The sequence below is a fragment of the Triticum dicoccoides genome, chromosome 4B (assembly GCF_002162155.2).
Source record: "Triticum dicoccoides isolate Atlit2015 ecotype Zavitan chromosome 4B, WEW_v2.0, whole genome shotgun sequence".
Taxonomy (NCBI): domain Eukaryota; kingdom Viridiplantae; phylum Streptophyta; class Magnoliopsida; order Poales; family Poaceae; genus Triticum; species Triticum dicoccoides.
The window spans coordinates 580279976-580299223 of NC_041387.1; the positions used below are offsets into that span (position 1 = coordinate 580279976).

At 43.0% G+C, this 19248-nt stretch overlaps 2 pseudogenes; both read left to right on the plus strand.

Annotated features, from left to right (window-relative positions):
* Positions 1-16693, plus strand: part of LOC119292835 — a 40388-nt pseudogene extending 23695 nt beyond the window's left edge.
* Positions 16694-17286: 593 nt separating this feature from the next.
* The window catches only part of LOC119292836, an 8655-nt pseudogene continuing 6693 nt past the window's right edge, over positions 17287-19248 (plus strand).

Genomic DNA, 19248 nt, shown 5'->3' on the forward strand with positions numbered 1-19248 from the left:
TTTTTTGCTTTATTTTTTAATTCATTTTGCTTTTAGTTTTAGAAAAATTATAAACTTTCTGTTAGTGCCATTAGTTCTCAAATTTGAAAACACTTTTTTTTGTTTCTTGCTTTATTTATTTTATTTTGTTTCTACTTACAACAAAATACTTATTGTTGCTATTTTTTTCCCAGTTTTTTTGTTTTGCTTTCTGCATTATTTATTTTCTTTTGTTTTTTGCTTTATTTTTTTTAATTCTTTTTGCTTTTAGTTTTAGAAAAAGAGCGAACCGGGATTAATGGTATTACGAGGGCCGAACCATAAAACATTAAAGCATTCCAAATGAACTCTGAAAAAGTTGAAAGTTGAAAGTTGGCATGGTATCATAATTTCGTCTGTTACAAAGTTGGCATGGTATCATCATAATAGTTGCGGGAGAAAGTCTTCACTTTTTCTTCGCTTGTGTCATTTGCTTATTGCGCCGTAACCATGGATAATCTTCATCATTTATCAGGATGTTGGGGTTAGCCTTGACTTTGAAGGGAGAAATTTCATGAAACTTTTCATAATCTTCAGACATGTCTGTCTTGCCCTCCACTCCCATGATGTCCCTTTTTCCTGAAAGAACTATGTGGCGCTTTGGCTCATCGTATGATGTATTCGCTTCCTTATCTTTTCTTTTTCTCGGTCTAGTAGACATGTCCTTCACATAGATAACCTGTGCCATATCATTGGCTAGGACGAACGGTTTGTCAGTGTACCCAAGATTTTTCAGATCCACTGTTGTCATTCCGTACTGTGGGTCTACCTATACCCCGCCTCCTGACAGATTGACCCATTTGCACTTAAACAAAGGAACCTTAAAATCATGTCCGTATTCAAGTTCCCATATGTCCACTATGTAACCATAATACGTGTCCTTTCCCCTCTCGGTTGTTGCATCAAAGCGGACACCGCTGTTTTGGTTGGTGCTCTTTTTATCTTGGTCAATCGTGTAAAATGTATTCCCATTTATCTCGTATCCTTTCCAAATCGTAACAGTCGAAGATGGTCCCCTAGACAACAAGTACAACTCATCACAAACAGTGTTGTCACCTCTGAGACATGTTTCCAACCAACTACTGAAAGTCCTGATGTGTTCACATGTAATCCAGTCGTCGCACTACTCCGGATGTTTGGAGCGCAGACTATTCTTGTGTTCATCGACATACGGGGTCACCAAGGTAGAGTTTTGTAGAACTGTGTAGCGTGCTTGAGACCAAGAATATCCGTCCCTGCATATTATTGAGTCCCTTCCAAGTGTGCCTTTTCCAGTCAGTCTCCCCTCATACCGTGATTTAGGGGGACCTATCTTCTTAAGGCCAGGAATGAAGTCAACACAAAACCCGATGACATCCTCTGTTTGATGGCCCATGGAGATGCTTCCTTCTGGCCTAGCACGGTTACGGACATATTTCTTTAGGACTCCCATGAACCTCTCAAAGGGGTACATATTGTGTAGAAATACGGGGCCCAGAATGACAATCTCGTCGACTAGATGAACTAGGACGTGCGTCATGATATTGAAGAAGGATGGTGGGAACACCAGCTCGAAATTGACAAGAAATTGCACCACATCACTCCTTAGCCTTGGTATGATTTCTGGATCGATCACCTTCTGAGAGATTGCATTGAGGAATGCACATAGCTTCACAATGGCTAATCGGACGTTTTCTGATAGAAGCCCCCTCAATGCAACCGGAAGCAGTTGCGTCATAATCACGTGGCAGTCATGAGACTTTAGGTTCTGGAACTTTTTCTCTGTCATATTTCTTATTCCCTTTATATTCGACGAGAAGCCAGTCGGGACCTTCATACTAAGCAGGCATTTGAAGAAGATTTCCTTCTCTTCTTTGGTAAGAGCATAGCTGGCAGGACCTTCATACTGCTTTGGAGGCATGCCGTCTTTGTAGCGACCCGACCCAAATGGATCGAAATCTCTATGCTTATGTGTCATCCCTGGATCGGTATGCTGACACACACAATACTCGAGGAATTATAACAGAGTTCAATCACACACTTTATTACATCGAGATCCTCAAAAGAGTATTTATTACAATAATATGGCCAAAGGCCATCTAAAATAAAATAAGTGCGGAAGCATCAAAGGTAAATGAGTCCATCCAACTCCACGGCAAACTGAGTGCAGAACAACGACCTATCGCACCTTTAATCCTCGTCGGAAAAGTCGGCAACATGAGACGTTGCAGCCGTGTAGGTCAGCACATGGAATATGCTGGCAATTTCACACCATAGAATAATAATTAAAAAAATATCTCTATATGCAAATTTAGCTGGTGGAGGCTCTAAGTTTAATTTTTGCATAAAGCCAATTTTACCCTACAACAAAGGAATAATTTTGTTCTTACTACTAAATTAAAATGTCATTATTGAGAAGGTTCCTCCAACTCAATCCCAAAATTCTCAAGTTATTAGTAACCCAATAATTTCATTAAATAGAGTGATGAGATCAACCAATAATTCACTTCTAGATACTCAAGATGTTCGTAACCGGGGACACGGCTAATCATGATTAGTTTGTACACTCTGCAGAGGTTTGCGCACTTTTCCCCACAAGACTCGACCACCTCCATGATCGGAAGATCGAGACATAGCCTTTCAGAAGCGTTTTCCCTTAACCCTGGGTAGACCGGTACACCTACTTTCCCCTACATCAGCTTGTCTACCACGTAAAGAGGTCACACAACTTACTCAACTATGTCAAAGCCCATAATGGCTTGTGGCTGCATACGAAAGTTTCTAGGCATGAAATATCTTATGATCCCTTTGAGTCTGGGTGGCGAACCTAGGGTAATCACACGGGTACTCCGGGATTCCCCTTGGGCAAGCACTGGTTACTCCAGGTGCCCCAAACAATCCACCCAGATGTGTATTAAAGTTGCCACCTTATGTTGTCCCAAAATTATTATCTCTCACAACTTGCATGGATCACTCATACCAATCCCCGTCTACGAGCATGGCTAACCAATATATGACATAACGAAAATTCCCGGGGTGATCAAAGGTCATAGGTTCCGACCACATGAACTACATAGCATATCCACATGTTCCCAATCCTATCCGTGCAATCTTTGAGGGTTAAACTAATGCATAGTAAAAACTGGGTATTAAAAAATTATGATCAAATTATGATCAAAGTGTGAACTTGCCTTGCTGACGTTCGTTGAACTGTAAAGATTCGTAGTAGCAAGCTTCACACTCCGGATAATCTAGCGTAAGCAAGCAATAACATACATAAGCATACAAGCAAAGATCCAAAAAGAAAACAAATGAAAGACTTCGAAAAACTCCAAAACATCCAAATAAAGTTTCTGTAAAGAACATAATTTTTATAGTAGCAAAAATATGTGTGTTTGGATTTAACAGAAAATACACGTCACGAGCTTCGATTTGCAAAAAGAATCACCTAAAATGGAGTGACGAAACTCGAGTTACGGCCTAACGAAGTTTGAATTCAGATCTGTTTGAATTCGAATTTTAAAATTTTCAAAAATATTTTTCATTTGGTTCTCTGGATAGAGGGGATTTTTATGAACTAGTAGGAAAAATAATCACCTAATTTGGATCTATAGATTAAAAGATACGCTAAAAGAAAAATCTGACAGAAATCTGAAATGTGAATTTATCTGGAAAAAAACTAATTTCGGCCGGCGACAAGTGGCGCTCTGTGCTTGGTTGGGCTGGTGTTTCCTTCTAGATTTGAAGAGGGCGGCCGATCCATAAAGAAAATATTTTTTTGACTGAAACGAACTGAAACCTACAGATAAATGTACGTACACTAGGGCGGCTGTAGTGTGGTGGTGGGGGCGGCTCCGGCGATCGTGGGCGGCAGCGGAGGTGTCTAGGCGATGCGGTGGAGAGTTTCTCGTCTGGTGGTGTAGTCGGTGATGATCGGGGACGACGAACGGCGACGAAACAAAGCGGCGAAGCTCGGTGCTCCGGGTGCTCCGGTGAAGACAACGTGGTCGAGGTGGCCTCTGTAGATGAAGATGGAGCGCGAGACCTTGTCAAAACGGTTGTAGGGATCGAGAGAAGTCGGAAATAAAAAGGATAAGGCTCGGGACGGCTCACCGGCGTCGGAAACTTGCGATGAACTGCAGCTTCTGAGGCGAGATTGAAACGTCGAGTGCGTCGTCTAGAGATAGTTTTGGCGAGAGATTTTCGACTGAATCGGTCGAGGAGAGTCGTGGCTATTTATAGGACATCTTTCTTGGACGTGAAGTGAGTTGGAGAATTGATTTTTAGGAATTGGAAATGAAGCAAAGTCAGGAGCAGGAACGCTTACGTTTCTGTTGAGAGGAAACGAAACGAGCGAACAGGAAACATGCGTGGGGCGCTGAGGCGAACGACACTTTTTTTTTCAGGTGGGGCTGTGGGGCTGGGCGCTGAGTGAGCGCTGGAGCCTCGCTCGGCTCGCTGGCTGGGCTGGTGGCGCTAGCTGGGCCGGCTGTTTTTTTTAAATCGTTTTTTTACAGCAGCATTAAAGCACCAAAAGACAAATAATAATTAGCCTAAAAAATCCCATAAAATTCACATAGTTATATGGTCTTATATATGACCTAGTGAACTTTTATCTGGCCTAAAATTGCAAGTTTTCAAAAATAATCTTTTTGATGTGCTAATAAAATAAATTGCAAATAAAACTCAACAAATATATTTTGGTTCCAAATTCAATTTCCAATATTTTCTTTGTGTTTTTGAAGAAGTCATTTTATCTTATCTCTTTATTTTATTTTTGATATAATGGAAATGAAATTTTTTGGTGAAATTAAATTTGATCCAAACTCCCAACTTTGAAAAAAAAAATTAAAATTGGTTTTTAGGGAAACTTCCAACTCTCTCTTTTGGTCCTTGAATTGCTCAAAGTTCCTTGGATCAAAAATCAAATAAAACAAATGGGGCAAAATGCATAAATCATGGATGCATATGAATGATCTATTATAAACATCTAAATTAAAAATTGGGATGTTACAAACCTACCCCCTAAAGATGAATCTCGCCCTCGAGATTCGGGTTGGCTACCAAAAAGGTGTGGGTGGTCCTGTCGGAGATCATCTTCTCGTTCCCAAGTGGCTTCTTCCTCAGTGTGATGACTCCACTGAACCTTGCAAAACTTGATGACCTTGTTGCGGGTAACCCTGCTTGCAGTCTCGAGAATCTTGACGGGCTTCTCCTTATAGGTCAGATCACTATCCAACTGTATGGCCTCCAGTGGCACTGTATCTCTTAGAGGAATATCGGCCATCTCTGCATGGCACTTCTTCAACTGGGAAACGTGAAACACATCATGAACTCCTGACAAGGCTTCGGGTAATTCCAACTTGTAGGCAACTTCACCCATGCGTTCTAAAACTCTGTACGGCCCCACAAACCGTGGTGCTAACTTTCCTTTGACTCCAAATCGTTTAACTCCTCGAAGTGGCGACACACGCAGATATGCTCTATCTCCGACTTCATAGGTTACCTCCTTGCATTTAGTATCGGCATAACTCTTCTCTGGATTGGGCTATTTTGAGTCTGTCACGGATCAATTTGACTTTCTGCTCCGAATCTCTAATTAAATCTGGTCCGAATCATTTACGGTCTCCAACTTCATCCCACATCAATGGTGTCCTGCACCTTCTTCCGTACAAAGCTTCGAAAGGGGCCATTTTCAAACTAGCTTGATAGCTGTTGTTATATGAGAACTCTGCGTAAGGCAAATTATCATCCCAACTAGATCCATAATCTAGCGCACAAGCTCTCAACATGTCCTCCAAAATCTGATTGACTCTCTCGGTTTGTCCATCTGTCTATGGATGAAAAGCTGTACTGAACTCCAGCCTGGTACCCAAAGTTTCGTGTAACTGATGCAAAAACTTTGAGGTAAATTGTGTTCCTCTATCTAATACGATGGTCCTCGGAACTCCATGCAGACATACAATCCTGGTCATGTATATCTTGGCTAACTTAGCACTTGTATATGTGGTTTTCACGGGGATGAAGTGAGCTACCTTAGTCAAGCGATCAACCACTACCCAAATAGAATCATAGCCTGATCGGGTCCTGGGTAATCCTGTAATGAAGTCCATGCAAAGATTGTCCCACTTCCAATCTGGTATCGGCAAAGGATGAGGTAATCCTGCTGGTTTCTGGTGCTCTGCCTTAACCCTCTGACATACGTCACATACTGCAACATACTCGGCAATATCCTTCTTCATACCCGTCCACCAGAAACTTTCCTTCAAGTCTAAATACATCTTGGTGTTGCGTGGGTGTATCGAGTAAGGCGAATCATGAGCCTCCTGAAGAATCAATTTCCCGATCTCTGGGTCATTTGGCACGTAAATACGCTGCTCAAACCATAAGGTTCCATGTTCATCCTCACGAAATCCTTCTGCCTTTCCTTGGTTCATCCTTCCCTTTATCTCTGCAATACCTTTGTCTAACTTCTGGGCTTCTCGGATCTTTCCCAACAAAGTGGATTGAATTTCCATTGCGGCAGCAAAACCTCGTGGTACTATCTCCAATCGAAGATCTCTGAGATCATCAATTAACTCATGAGGTAGTCCTCCTGCTGTGAGAGTATTGACATAACTCTTGCGGCTCAATGCATCTGCCACAACATTGGCCTTTCCTGGGTGATAGTGCAATTTCATGTCATAATCCTTTACGAGCTCCAACCATCTTCTCTGCCTGAGGTTCAACTCCTTCTGCGTGAAGATGTATTTCAAACTCTTGTGATCTGTGTAAACATCACACCTATTTCTAATAAGAAAATGTCTCCAGGTCTTGAGTGCGTGCACTACGCCTGCTAACTCCAAATCATGTGTGGCATAATTCCGCTCATGAGGTCGAAGCTGACGCGAGGCATATGAAACAACTCTTCCTTCTTGCATAAGAACACCTCCAAGTCCCTGATGAGAAGCGTCGCAATATACTTGGAAATCCTTGCGTATATTTGGAAGAATTAGCACTGGGGCTGTGACCAAACGTTTCTTTAGCTCCTGGAAACTGGCCTCACATTCGTCGGTCCAAACAAACTTAGTGTCTTTCTTCAATAACTCTGTCATGGGCTTCGTGATCTTGGAGAAATTCTCAATAAGCCTCCGGTAATATCCTGCAAGTCCAAGAAAACTACGAATCTCTCCGACTGAGGTGGGTGCCTTCCAGTCGGTGACGGCTTCAACCTTGGTGGGGTCTACTGCTATTCCTTCTCCTGATATAACATGTCCGAGAAATCCGACTTCCTTCAACCAGAATTTGCACTTGCTGAACTTTGCGTATAATTGATGTTCCCTAAGGTTCTCTAGAACCAAGCGCAAATGTTCCTTGTGTTCTTCTTCATTCTTCGAGTAAATCAATATGTCATCAATGAATACCACAACAAACTTATCCAAGAACTCCATGAATACCTTATTCATCATACTCATAAAATAGGCAGGGGCATTAGTCAAACCAAAAGACATGACCATATACTCATAAAGCCCATATCTCGTGGTAAAGGATGTCTTGGGTATATCCTGTTCTCGAATCTTCAGCTGGTGATATCCTGATCGAAGATCGATCTTGGAGAAAACTTTTGCTCCTTGTAGCTGGTCAAACAAATCATTGATCATTGGTAGAGGGTATTTGTTCTTAATCGTCACCTCGTTTAGCGCACGATAATCTACAATCATTCTCAAGGTTCCATCCTTCTTCTCAACTAAAAGCAGTGGTGCTCCCCAAGGTGATGAACTCGGTCTAATATAACCTTTCTCCAATAATTCCTTAATCTGCTTCTTAATTTCCTCCAGATCATTTGCGGGCATCCGGTACGGTCTCTTGGATATTAGTCCGGTGCCTGGTAACAATTCGATCAAAAACTCTATGTCCCGATCCGGTGGCATGCCGGGCAATTCCTCGGGGAATACATCGGGATAATCCTTCAGAACTGGCACTTCCTCCTGAACAACTCCCGAAAGAGAGTTCACTTGAGTCCTCCTTGGTGTATGCCTCGAAATATACTTGATCTGTTTCCCCTCTGGGGTGGTGAGAAGGATCGACTTACGGGCACAATCAATATTCCCTTCATACTTGGATAGCCAGTCCATGCCTAGAATTACGTCCAATCCTTGTGATTCTAGGATGATGAGGTCTGTGGGGAAAACGTGTCTCCCTATGGTCAATGGCAACTGAAAACATCCCCGACTAGCCATATACTCTGCTCCTGGGGAACTCACTAACATAGGTGACTTAAGGGCTACGGTCGGCAACTTAAACTTATCCACAAACCCCCTTGATATGAATGAATGTGATGCACTAGTGTCAAAAAGAACAAGGGCTGTAAATGAATTAACCAAGAACTTACCAACAACGATGTCAGGCTGGTCATAAACTTCCTCCACATTGACATGGTTCACCTGACCTCTGGTGAAAGGATTGGTCTTCTTGCTTCCAGAGCTTCCATTTCCATTCCCGTTCTTCGCCTCAGGGCAATCGGTGGCGTAGTGTCCAGTTTTCCCGCACTTGAAACAGGTAATGTGGCTCAGATCCTTCTTTGCCGGTGTAGCGGGGTTCGACTGATGCTGATTGTTGTTTCCTCCATTCCCATTGCCATTCCTATGGCCATTACGGTTGTGTCCATTCCATCCATGATGTGAATGTCCTCCATGGTTATGGTGAGTGTGTCCACCATACTTGCCGGATCCTGATCCATTATTTCCCGAGTACGGGGTATAGCGAGGCTTCTGCTGAACACCAGAGTTGTACTTTCCCTGTCCGTACTTCCTCTTGCGATTCTCCACCTGCTGCTGCTTGCCTTCCAGAATGAGAGCCTTGTTAACCAACTCTTGATAATTGTTAAAGGTAGCCACAGTCAGCTGAAGTCCCTGATCATCGTTTAGTCCCTCCAGAAATTTCTCCTGCTTAGCGGCATCATCAGCCACGTCTCCGGGAGCATACCTGGATAACTTGTTGAATTCCTCCACATAATCACCAACAGAACGATTTCCCTGGCGTAAGTTGCGGAACTCACGCTTCTTCAGACTCATAGCTCCGGCTGAAACATGTGCGGTATGGAACGCCTGCTAGAACTGATCCCAAGTCACATTGGCTATGGGGAATGTGGTGGTGTAATTCTCTCACCACGAGGCTGCTGGTCCATCCAGTTGATGTGCGGCAAAGCGCACCTTCTCAGCGTCAGTGCATCCTGCGGTGGTCAGCTCTCTTCCGATCTTGCGAAGCCAGTCATCTGCAACAATCGGCTCCGTGCTGCTAGAGAACACTGGTGGATTCAACCTAAGGAAACGGGTAAGATTGTCGACCGGGGGTGGTGGCGGTGGGTTGTTGTTGTTCTGGTTCTGATTCTGGATGAGTAGCTACATGAGGGCATTTTGGTTCTGGATCAACTGAGTAAGTTCCGGTGGGAATTCCGGATCACGTCTTGGAGGCATCTGTTAGGTTTAGAGTGGATGAGAAATTAGAATAGAACAAGGGCCTAATGAGAGAAATCACTACCCATATGTTTATGATAGCAAGAAAATTTCAAATCAAGCAATTCACACATATCACACCACACAAGCAAAAACCTACAGGTAAGGCCATATCCACAAGAGATATGATCTCTTCATTCTACCGCAATCATTCATTGGACTCAACTTGGTAGTGGTGGTCTGAACTAAATCTTCTCAAATCAAAGTCAACTCTGTATGGACCAACGGATATTGAAGGAAGTCATAAAATAGAGTTTTCTTCCTATGGCTTTCCATTTCCTAGTGGTCGTGTCCTACAGTCAGCGTGTGCTCTGATACCATCTTGTAGCGACCCGACCCAAATGGATCGAAGTCTCTGTGCTTATGTGTCATCCCTGAATCGGTATGTTGACACACACAGTACTCGAGGAATTATAACAGAGTTCAATCACACACTTTCTTACATCGAGATCCTCAAAAGAGTATTTATTACAATAATATGGCCAAAGGCCATTTAAAATAAAATAAGTGCGAAAGCATTGAAGGTAAATGAGTCCATCCAACTCCACGGCAAACTAAGTGCAGAACAACGACCTATCGCACCTTTAATCCTCGTCGGAAAAGTCCGCAACATGATACGTTGCAGCCGTGTAGGTCAGCACATGGAATATGTTGGCAATTTCACACCATAGAATAATAATGAAATTTTTTTTATCTCTATATGCAAATTTAGCTGGTGAAGGCTCTAAGTTTAATTTTTGCATAAAGCCAAATTTACCCTACAACAAAGGAATAATTTTTTTTCTTACTACTAAATTAAAATGCCATTATTGAGAAGGTTCCTTCAACTCAATCCCAAAATTCCCAAGTTATTAGTAACCCAATAATTTCATTAAATAGAGTGATGAGATCAACCAATAATTCACTTCTAGATACTCAAGATGTCCGTAACCGGGGACACGGCTAATCATGATTAGTTTGTACACTCTGCAGAGGTTTGCGCACTTTTCCCCACAATACTCGACCACCTCCATGATCGGAAGATCGAGACATAGCCTTTCAGAAGCGTTTACCCTTAACCCTGGGTAGACCGGTACACCTACTTTCCCCTACATCAGCTAGTCTACCACGTAAAGAGGTCACACAAATTACTCAACTATGCCAGAGTCCATAATGGCTTGTGGCTGCATACGGAAGTTTCTAGGCATGAAATATGTTATGATCCCTTTGAGCCTGGGTGGCGGACCTAGGGTAATCACATGGGTACTCCGGGATTCCCCTTGGGCAAGCACTGGTTACTCCAAGTGCCCCAAACAATCCACCCAGATGTGTATTAAAGTTGCCACCTTATGTTGTCCCAAAATTATTATCTCTCGCAACTTGCATGGATCACTCATACCAATCCCCGTCTACGAGCATGGCTAACCAATATATGACATAACGAAAATTCCCGGGGTGATCAAAGGTCATAGGTTCCTACCACATGGACTACATAGCATATACACATGTTCTCAATCCTATCCGTGCAATCTTTGAGGGTTAAACTAATGCATAGTAAAAACTGAGTATTAAAAAATTATGATCAAAGTGTGAACTTGCCTTGCTGACGTTCATTAAACTGTAAAGATTCGTAGTAGCAAGCTTCGCACTCCGGATGATCTAGCGTAAGCAAGCAATAACATACATAAGCATATAAGCAAAGATCCAAAAAGAAAACAAATGAAAGACTTCAAAAAACTCCAAAACATCCAAATAAAGTTTCTGTACAGAACGTAATTTTTATAGTAGCAAAAATATGTGTGTTTGGGTTTAACAGAAAATACACGCCACGAGCTTCGATTTGCAAAAAGAATCACCTAAAACGGAGTTACGAAACTCGAGTTACAGCCTAACGAAGTTTGAATTCAGATCTGTTTGAATTCAAATATTAAAATTTTCAAAAATATTTTTCGTTTGGTTCCCTGGATAGAGGGGATTTTTATGAACTAGTACGAAAAAGAATCACCTAATTTGGATCTATAGATTAAAAGATACGCTAAAAGAAAAATCTGACAGAAATCTGAAATATGAATTTATCTGAAAAACAACTAATTTCGGCCGGCGACAAGTGGCGCTCTGTGCTTGGTTGGGCTGGTGTTTGCTGCTAGATTTGAAGAGGGTGGCCGATCCATAAAGAAAACGTTTTTTTAGACTGAAACAAACTGAAACCTATAGATAAATGTACGTACACTAGGGCGGCTGTGGCGTGGTGATGGAGGCGGCTCCGGCGATTGTGGGCGGCAGCGGAGGTGTCTAGGCGATGCGGTGGAGAGTTTCTCGTCCGGTAGTGTAGTCAGTGATGATCAGGGACGACGAACGGCGACGAAACAAAGCGGCGAAGCTCGGTGCTCCGGGTGCTCCGGTCAAGACAACGTGGTCGAGGTGGCCTCTGTAGATGAAGAGGGAGCGCGAGACCTTGTCAAAACGGTTGTAGGGATCGAGAGAAGTCGGAAACAAAAAGGATAAGGCTCGGGACGGCTCATCGGTGTCGGAAACTTGCGATGAACTGCAGCTTCTGAGGCGAGATTGAAACGTCGAGTGCGTCGTCTGGAGATAGTTTTGGCGAGAGATTTTCGACTGAATCGGTCGAGAAGAGTCGTGGCTATTTATAGGAATCTTTCTTGAATGTGAAGTGAGTTGGAGAATTGATTTTTAGGAATTGGAACCGAAGCAAAGTCAGGAGCAGGAAAGCTTAAGTTTCTGTTCTGGAGAGGAAACGAACTAGCGAACAGAAAACGTGCGTGGGGCGCTGAGGCGAACGACCTTTTTTTCCAGGTGGGGCTGTGGGGCTGGGCGCTGAGTGAGCGCTGGAGCCTCGCTCGGCTCGCTGGCTGGGCTGGCTGGCGCTAGCTGGGCCGCCTGTTTTTTTTTTTAAATCGTTTTTTTACAGCAGCATTGAAGCACCAAAAGACAAATAATAATTAGCCTAAAAACTCCCATAAAATTCACATAGTTATATGGTCTTATATATGACCTAGTGAACTTTTATCTGGCCTAAAATTGCAAGTTTTCAAAAATAAATTTTTTTATGTGCTAATAAAATAAATTACAAATAAAACTCAACAAATATATTTTGGTTCCAAATTCAATTTTCAATATTTTCTTTGTGTTTTTGAAGAAGTCATTTTATCTTCTCTCTTTATTTTATTTTTGATATAATGGAAATGAATCTTTTTGGTGAAACTAAATTTGATCCAAACTCCCAACTTCGAAAAAAAATTCAAAATTGGTTTTTAGGGAAACTTCCAACTCTCTCTTTTGGTCCTTGAGTTGCTCAAAGTTCCTTGGATCAAAAATCAAATAAAACAAATGGGGCAAAATGCATAAATCATGGATGCATATGAATGATCTATTATAAACATCCAAATTGAAAATTGGGATGTTACAGTCTTTTTCGTGTAAACGTTGCAGGTACTCCCGTGCCTCAGCTGTATCTTTTGTCTTTCCATACATGCCCAAGAAGCCTAGCAGGTTCACGCAAAGGTTCTTCGTCACGTGCATCACGTCAATTGAAGAGCAGACTTCTAGGTCTTTCCAGTAGGGTAGGTCCCAAAATATAGATTTCTTCTTCCACATGGGTGCGTGGCCCCCAGCGTCATTCAGAACAGCTAGTGCGCCGGGACCCTTTTCAAAGATTACGTGTGAATCATTGACCATAGCAAGTACGTGATCACCGGTACGCATGGCGGGCTTCTTCCGGTGATCTGCCTCGCCTTCGAAATGCTTGCCTTTCTTTCGACATTGATGGTTGGTCGGAAGAAATCAACGATGGCCCAGGTACACATTCTTCCTGCAGCTTCCCAGGTATATACTTTCGGTGTCAAGTAAACAATGCGTGCATGCGTGGTATCCCTTGTTTGTCTGTCCTGAAATGTTACTGAGAGCGGGTCAATCATTGATGGTCACGAATAGCAACGCCTTTAGGTCAAATTCCTCCTGTTTGTGCTCATCCCACATACGTACACCGTTTCCATTTCACAGCTGTAAAAGTTCTTGAAGTAATGGCCTTAGGTACACATCAATGTCGTTGTCAGGTTGGTTAGGGCCTTGGATGAGAACTGGCATCATAATGAACTTCTGCTTCATGCACATCCAAGAAGTAAGGTTATATATACATAGAGTCACGGGCCAGGTGCTGTGATTGCTGCTCTGCTCCCGGAAAGGATTAATGCCATCCGCGCTTAAAGCAAACCATACGTTCCTTGGGTCACGTGCAAACTCAGCCCAGTACTTTCTCTCGATTTTTCTCCACTGCGACCCGTCAGCCGGTGCTCTCAACTTCCCGTCTTTCTTACGGTCCTCACTGTGCCATCGCATCAACTTGGCATGCTCTCTATTTCTGAACAGACGTTTCAACCGTGGTATTATAGGAGCATACCACATCACCTTCGCAGGAACCCTCTTCCTGGGGGGGTCACCGTCAACATCACCAGGGTCATCTCGTCTGATCTTATACTGTAATGCACCACATACCGGGCATGCGTTCAGATCCTTGTACGCACCGCGGTAGAGGATGTAGTCATTAGGGCATGCACGTATCTTCTGCACCTCCAATCCTAGAGGGAATACGACCTTTTTTGTTGTGTATGTATGTACTGTCGGGCAATTCGTTATCCTTTGGAAGCTTCTTCTTCAATATTTTCAGTAGCTTCTCAAATCCTTTGTCTGGCACAACATTCTCTGCCTTCCACTGCAGCAATTCCAGTACGGTACCGAGCTTTGTGTTGCCATCTTCGCAATTGGGGTACAACCATTTTTTGTGATCCTCTAACATGCGATCGAACTTCAGCTTCTCCTTTTGACTTTCACATTGCATCCTTGCATCGACAATGACCCGGCGGAGATCATCATCATCGGGCACATCGTCTGGTTCCTCTTGATCTTCAGCAGCTTCGCCCGTTGCAGCATCATCGTGCACATTGTCTGCTTCCTCTTGATGTTCAGTAGCATCACCGTATTCAGGGGGTACATAGTTGTCATCGTACTCTTCTTCTTCGCTGTCTTCCATCATAACCCCTATTTCTCCGTGCCTCATCCAAACATTATAGTGTGGCATGAAACCCTTATAAAGCAGGTGGGTGTGAAGGATTTTCCGGTCAGAGTAAGACTTCGTATTCCCACATATAGGGCATGAACAACACATAAAACCATTCTGCTTGTTTGCCTCAGCCACTTCGAGAAAATCATGCACGCCCTTAATGTACTCGGAGGTGCGTCTGTTACCGTACATCCATTGCCGGTTCATCTGCGTGCATTATATATAATTAAGTGTGTCAAAAATCATCACAAAACATCATGAATAGATAACTAAGTGACCAAATTAATAGAAGTTCATCATCATATTAAAACCAAAGTACATACATAGTTCTCATCTTCAAGCGAAAATTATTACAGAACAACATAAAGCTCTGCAGAGCATCTAAATTAATTAAATCATACATTGAAACTATGTAAAACATTTCAATGCAAAAACAAATGTGATCATAATCGCAACCGAGGTAACAACTGATCCAACGACATAATGATACCAAGCCTCGGTATGAATGACATATTTTTTAATCTTTCTAATCTTCAAGCGCATTGCATCCATCTTGATCTTGTGATCATCGACGACATCCGCAACATGCAACTCCAATATCATCTTCTTCTCCTTAATTTTTCTTATTTTTTCCTTCAAGAAATTGTTTTCTTCTTCAACTAAATTTAACCTCTCGACAATAGGGTCGGTTGGAATTTTCGGTTCAACAACCTCCTAGATAAATAAAATCTATGTCAATGTTGGTAGGCATAATTTTTATAAACAATAAATGAACCAATAGTTATGAAAAGATAATATATACCACATCCGAATCATAGACAGGACGAGGGCCGACGGGGGCGGATACCAAAACCATCACACTATATAAGATGCAATAATAAAAGTAAGAAAATAATATAAGTATCTGTCTAAACATACAAGTAAGGATATTTTTTCCTTTCAGAAAGAAGATAAGAACAAGAGGCTCACCACGATGGTGCCGGCGATGAGATCGGCGCGGGTGATCGACGGCGGTGAAGACGGGTACGAGGCGTGACGACCACTAAACCTAGACAAATACTGAGGAAAATGGAGCTCGGAGGTCGAGCTTGGAGAGGAGAAAGCTTAAGTAGTGTGGCTCGGGCATTCCATCGAACACCTTGTGTGCATAGGAGGTGAGCTAGAGCACCACCAAGCTCTCTCCCCCTCGCGGCTGCCAGAAAAAATAGAGCAGTGTGCTCTGCTCTTACGCGAGGGGGTATATATAGGTAACTCATTGGTCCTGGTTGGTGGCTTGAACCGGGACTAAAGGGCAGCCTTTGGTCCCGGTTCGTGGCACCAACCGGGAACAATGGTAGTGGGCCAGGAGCGAGGCTCATTGGTCCCGGTTCGTTCCACCAATTGGGATCAAAAGGTTCAGACGAACCGGGACCAATGGCCCAGGTGGCCCGGCCGGCCCTCGGGGCTCACGAACCGGGTCCAATGCCACCATTGGTCCCGGTTCTAGATTGAACCGGGACTAATGGACTGACCCGGCGTGGACCAGTGCCCCCTTTTCTACTAGTGGCATGTTGTCTTTGTGTCGATAGAAGCCAGAGGAAAAGATACATTAGTCATGTGGAATTGGCGTTGGGCACATTAGCTAGGCAGCTGACTAAAGAATTCCATGGTTGTTTATGTTTCATTGGTGCGCTATTATATGTTGCGCTGATTGGCTTTACTAGCCGGTAAGCCTTAATTAAAACTTTGCTGATCATGTCCTAAGATTGGCAAGAGCAGTTTGCAAATCAGTTAAGTGATGAGAGCTTTGCTGTGAGCCAAGAGGTCTCTGCCACCCAAACATCCTTGTGGTGTTTTGGATAGGATAACCTAGTCCCAGGCATGCACTAGGCACTTGCCCGTGAGCCTGCCCGAATGAAAGAGCCGATTTCATTGTTGCGTACTTCCAGCATTGTAGGTCCAGATTAAACCGTGTTGTGATGTGGATGCTTCCTCCTATTGCTTCGTAGATTTGGGCAGCTAGAAATGAAATGATTTTGACGGCAGTGTGCTCCTCTCTACTCATCATGTTATCTTATGAAGCCTTGTCTCTTATGGTGCAGTATGGGGGCCTTTGCCAGCATCTGATAAAGCTTCACGTGCAGTTGTTGATGCAACTAAGATATAACCAAATGGCGTCAGGACATTTGGATTGGCTTACATTTTCTGCCCGGGAAGAATTTGAAGTGAACTTCAGTCTTATTTCCTGCTGGTTGTGCTGAACAGTTTGGTTGGGGTGGATGCGCTTTTGTTCTATTTGTGCTCGTGACAAGAACTTGAGTTCGTTTGTCCGAGATGGGTGCAACTCAAACTGATTGACGGTTTTGTGGCATGAATTGCTGCATATTTGTTCTTATACCCTTTGCTGATAGAGAGGATGTTATTGTCTTGAAAAAAATGCACTCTTCTAGGATTATGGTGTACAATGCTTTTTGGTCTGTTGCAAACTGAAAGTTCTCGCCAAGTTTTATGTGTTCCTGTTGCTTCTTAGTTGTGTTGTTTCTAACTTGGTCTTTGAATGCCCTGTTGCCAAGCTGTGGTGGTCTGAACTTTCTGGACTAGTTCAAATTAAGATGGGAACATATAATAGAACAAGAACAGACCAATGTGGTTGGTGTCATCTTGCTGAAGACAGTGGTTGGGTTGTTCACAATTGAACTCAGATCAGGCCTAAGCAAGAAGGTACACAGAGAGACATCCGCCGAAAAAGTCGTGCCCTACATGAGCTTCTACACTAGAGCCAGGTATCGACTAGACTCCAGTACTGCTTTTGATTATGCACATGAACTCATGAACAGTAAGCACACCATTGACTACCTTTGAGCAGTTTGATAAGTATGCAGTGGTTTCTTTTCATTTTTCTGCATAGCTAGTTAGACATTTGTATGTGGCGTTCCAGTAGTTGTGTGGAACCTGCATTGGGCGTGCAGATTCACCAAGCAGCTTACCAAAGAACTCCATGGTGATTGCGTACTTGGGTGCTCTATGTTTCGCTGGTTGCTCTAGTATATATGTTGCGCCTTATCAGGCCTTACGGATAGGTCAACTTAGTCAGAGCTTTGCTGATCAGGCCTTAACTTTGCCAAGAGCAGCTAAACGATAAGATAGTCCTATGCAGGCCGCTAAACACTTACCCAAGGGGAAAATGCGATTGCCTTGCCGTGCCTCCGACATTGCACTAGTGTAGTAGTTCCAGATCAAATCATATTTATGACGTGGATCTATCCTGACTGTTATCGCTTGGCTGATTTGGACAGCTACATTAAAAATTATTTGAGGGGCAAAGTGTGCTCTTCTTCTACTCATGAGATTGTCTTGTTAAGCTTTGTCTTGTGATGCAGCTTCACGACTAGTTGGTGCTACGGCGGTTTGAATGGCGTCAAGGCGATGGACCTAATTACTTTTGCTTCCTTGGAACAATTTCAAGTGAGCTTCCGTGTCTTTTGTTCTGGTTGTGTTGGAATGCTTGGTCAGGTTGGAAGGATGCGCTTTTGCTTTGTTTGTGCATGTGCCAAAACTTTAGTCCATTGCTACGAGTGGCGTGTACTGTGTGTGTAACCCCAGGAGGTATTTATGTTTTACTCGCGAATTAAGATAAGGAAGTAAGCCATGCATGAACTTGATCGGTGGTGACAAGTAAGGCACTGTTTGGTTCATAAGTCCTACGATTTTTTTTTAGTCCCAAATTATAAGTTCCAAGTCCCTAAAAGTCCCTACCTGTTTGGTTCCTGAGACTTATAAGTCCCTATAAGACCATATTACAACTATAAGTCTCTCCTTGAGAGTCTTATTTCATAAGTCCCAAATGCCCATTTAAGTCCCTATAAGTCCCTCCTGTTTGGTTTAGATGGGACTTATAGGGACTTTTTTAAGTCCCTAGACCAATAAGTCCCTGGAAACAAACACTCTCTAACTTATGAGCTTAGACTTCAGTACTAGCTAAATTGTAAAGTTGAGTATTGGAGTAGCAACTTCACAACCTCTGCTCTAGACATTCATCAATATACAACAGAAGTAGAGTGGATGCGGCCTATTCCTCGTTAAAGAAGACAGCATGGTTTGGATGGTGTTGAGACAAGAAAAGGAGGGACCGTTTACAAACGAAAAATTTCCCTCGTTGATGATCAATTCCTTTGGCTATCACCATGAACAACCACCTTCAACGGGAGGACGGGGCGTCGACCCGTTGGCTGGGCAGCTGAGGTTGCTGCCAGCCCACCCGAGTTCAAGTCCCAACTTGGACGCGTGGTGCTCGCGGAGTTTCTCCTATAAATAAATGCCAACGAGGGTTAGCCCTTGGGTTGGTCTCATTTTTTTTCCTAAGAAGTTCAGGTACTTCAAATAGTTTGTTCGTTGTATTCTAAAGTCAACAGTGTTGCCATAACCCATGATTTTTTTCTGGGACTATTGTTACATAGATCAATAGACATATATAACAACATCATAATTTTTAAATTTTCCCACATTTTTTCTAATTTAATTCGTTGCTTGAGAAAGAAAGAAAGGCGAGTCTGTGGATTATCGGGTTAAATTCACCGCCTCATGCAACCCTAAATTTGCAACCGAATTATCTCTTCTTTTAATTTGTGGGGTTGTCAAATCCAACTTAACTTTTTACATGGCAGACATACGTTTGTGCTTAAAAAGTTCAGGTACTTCAAATAGTTTGTTCGTTGTATTCTA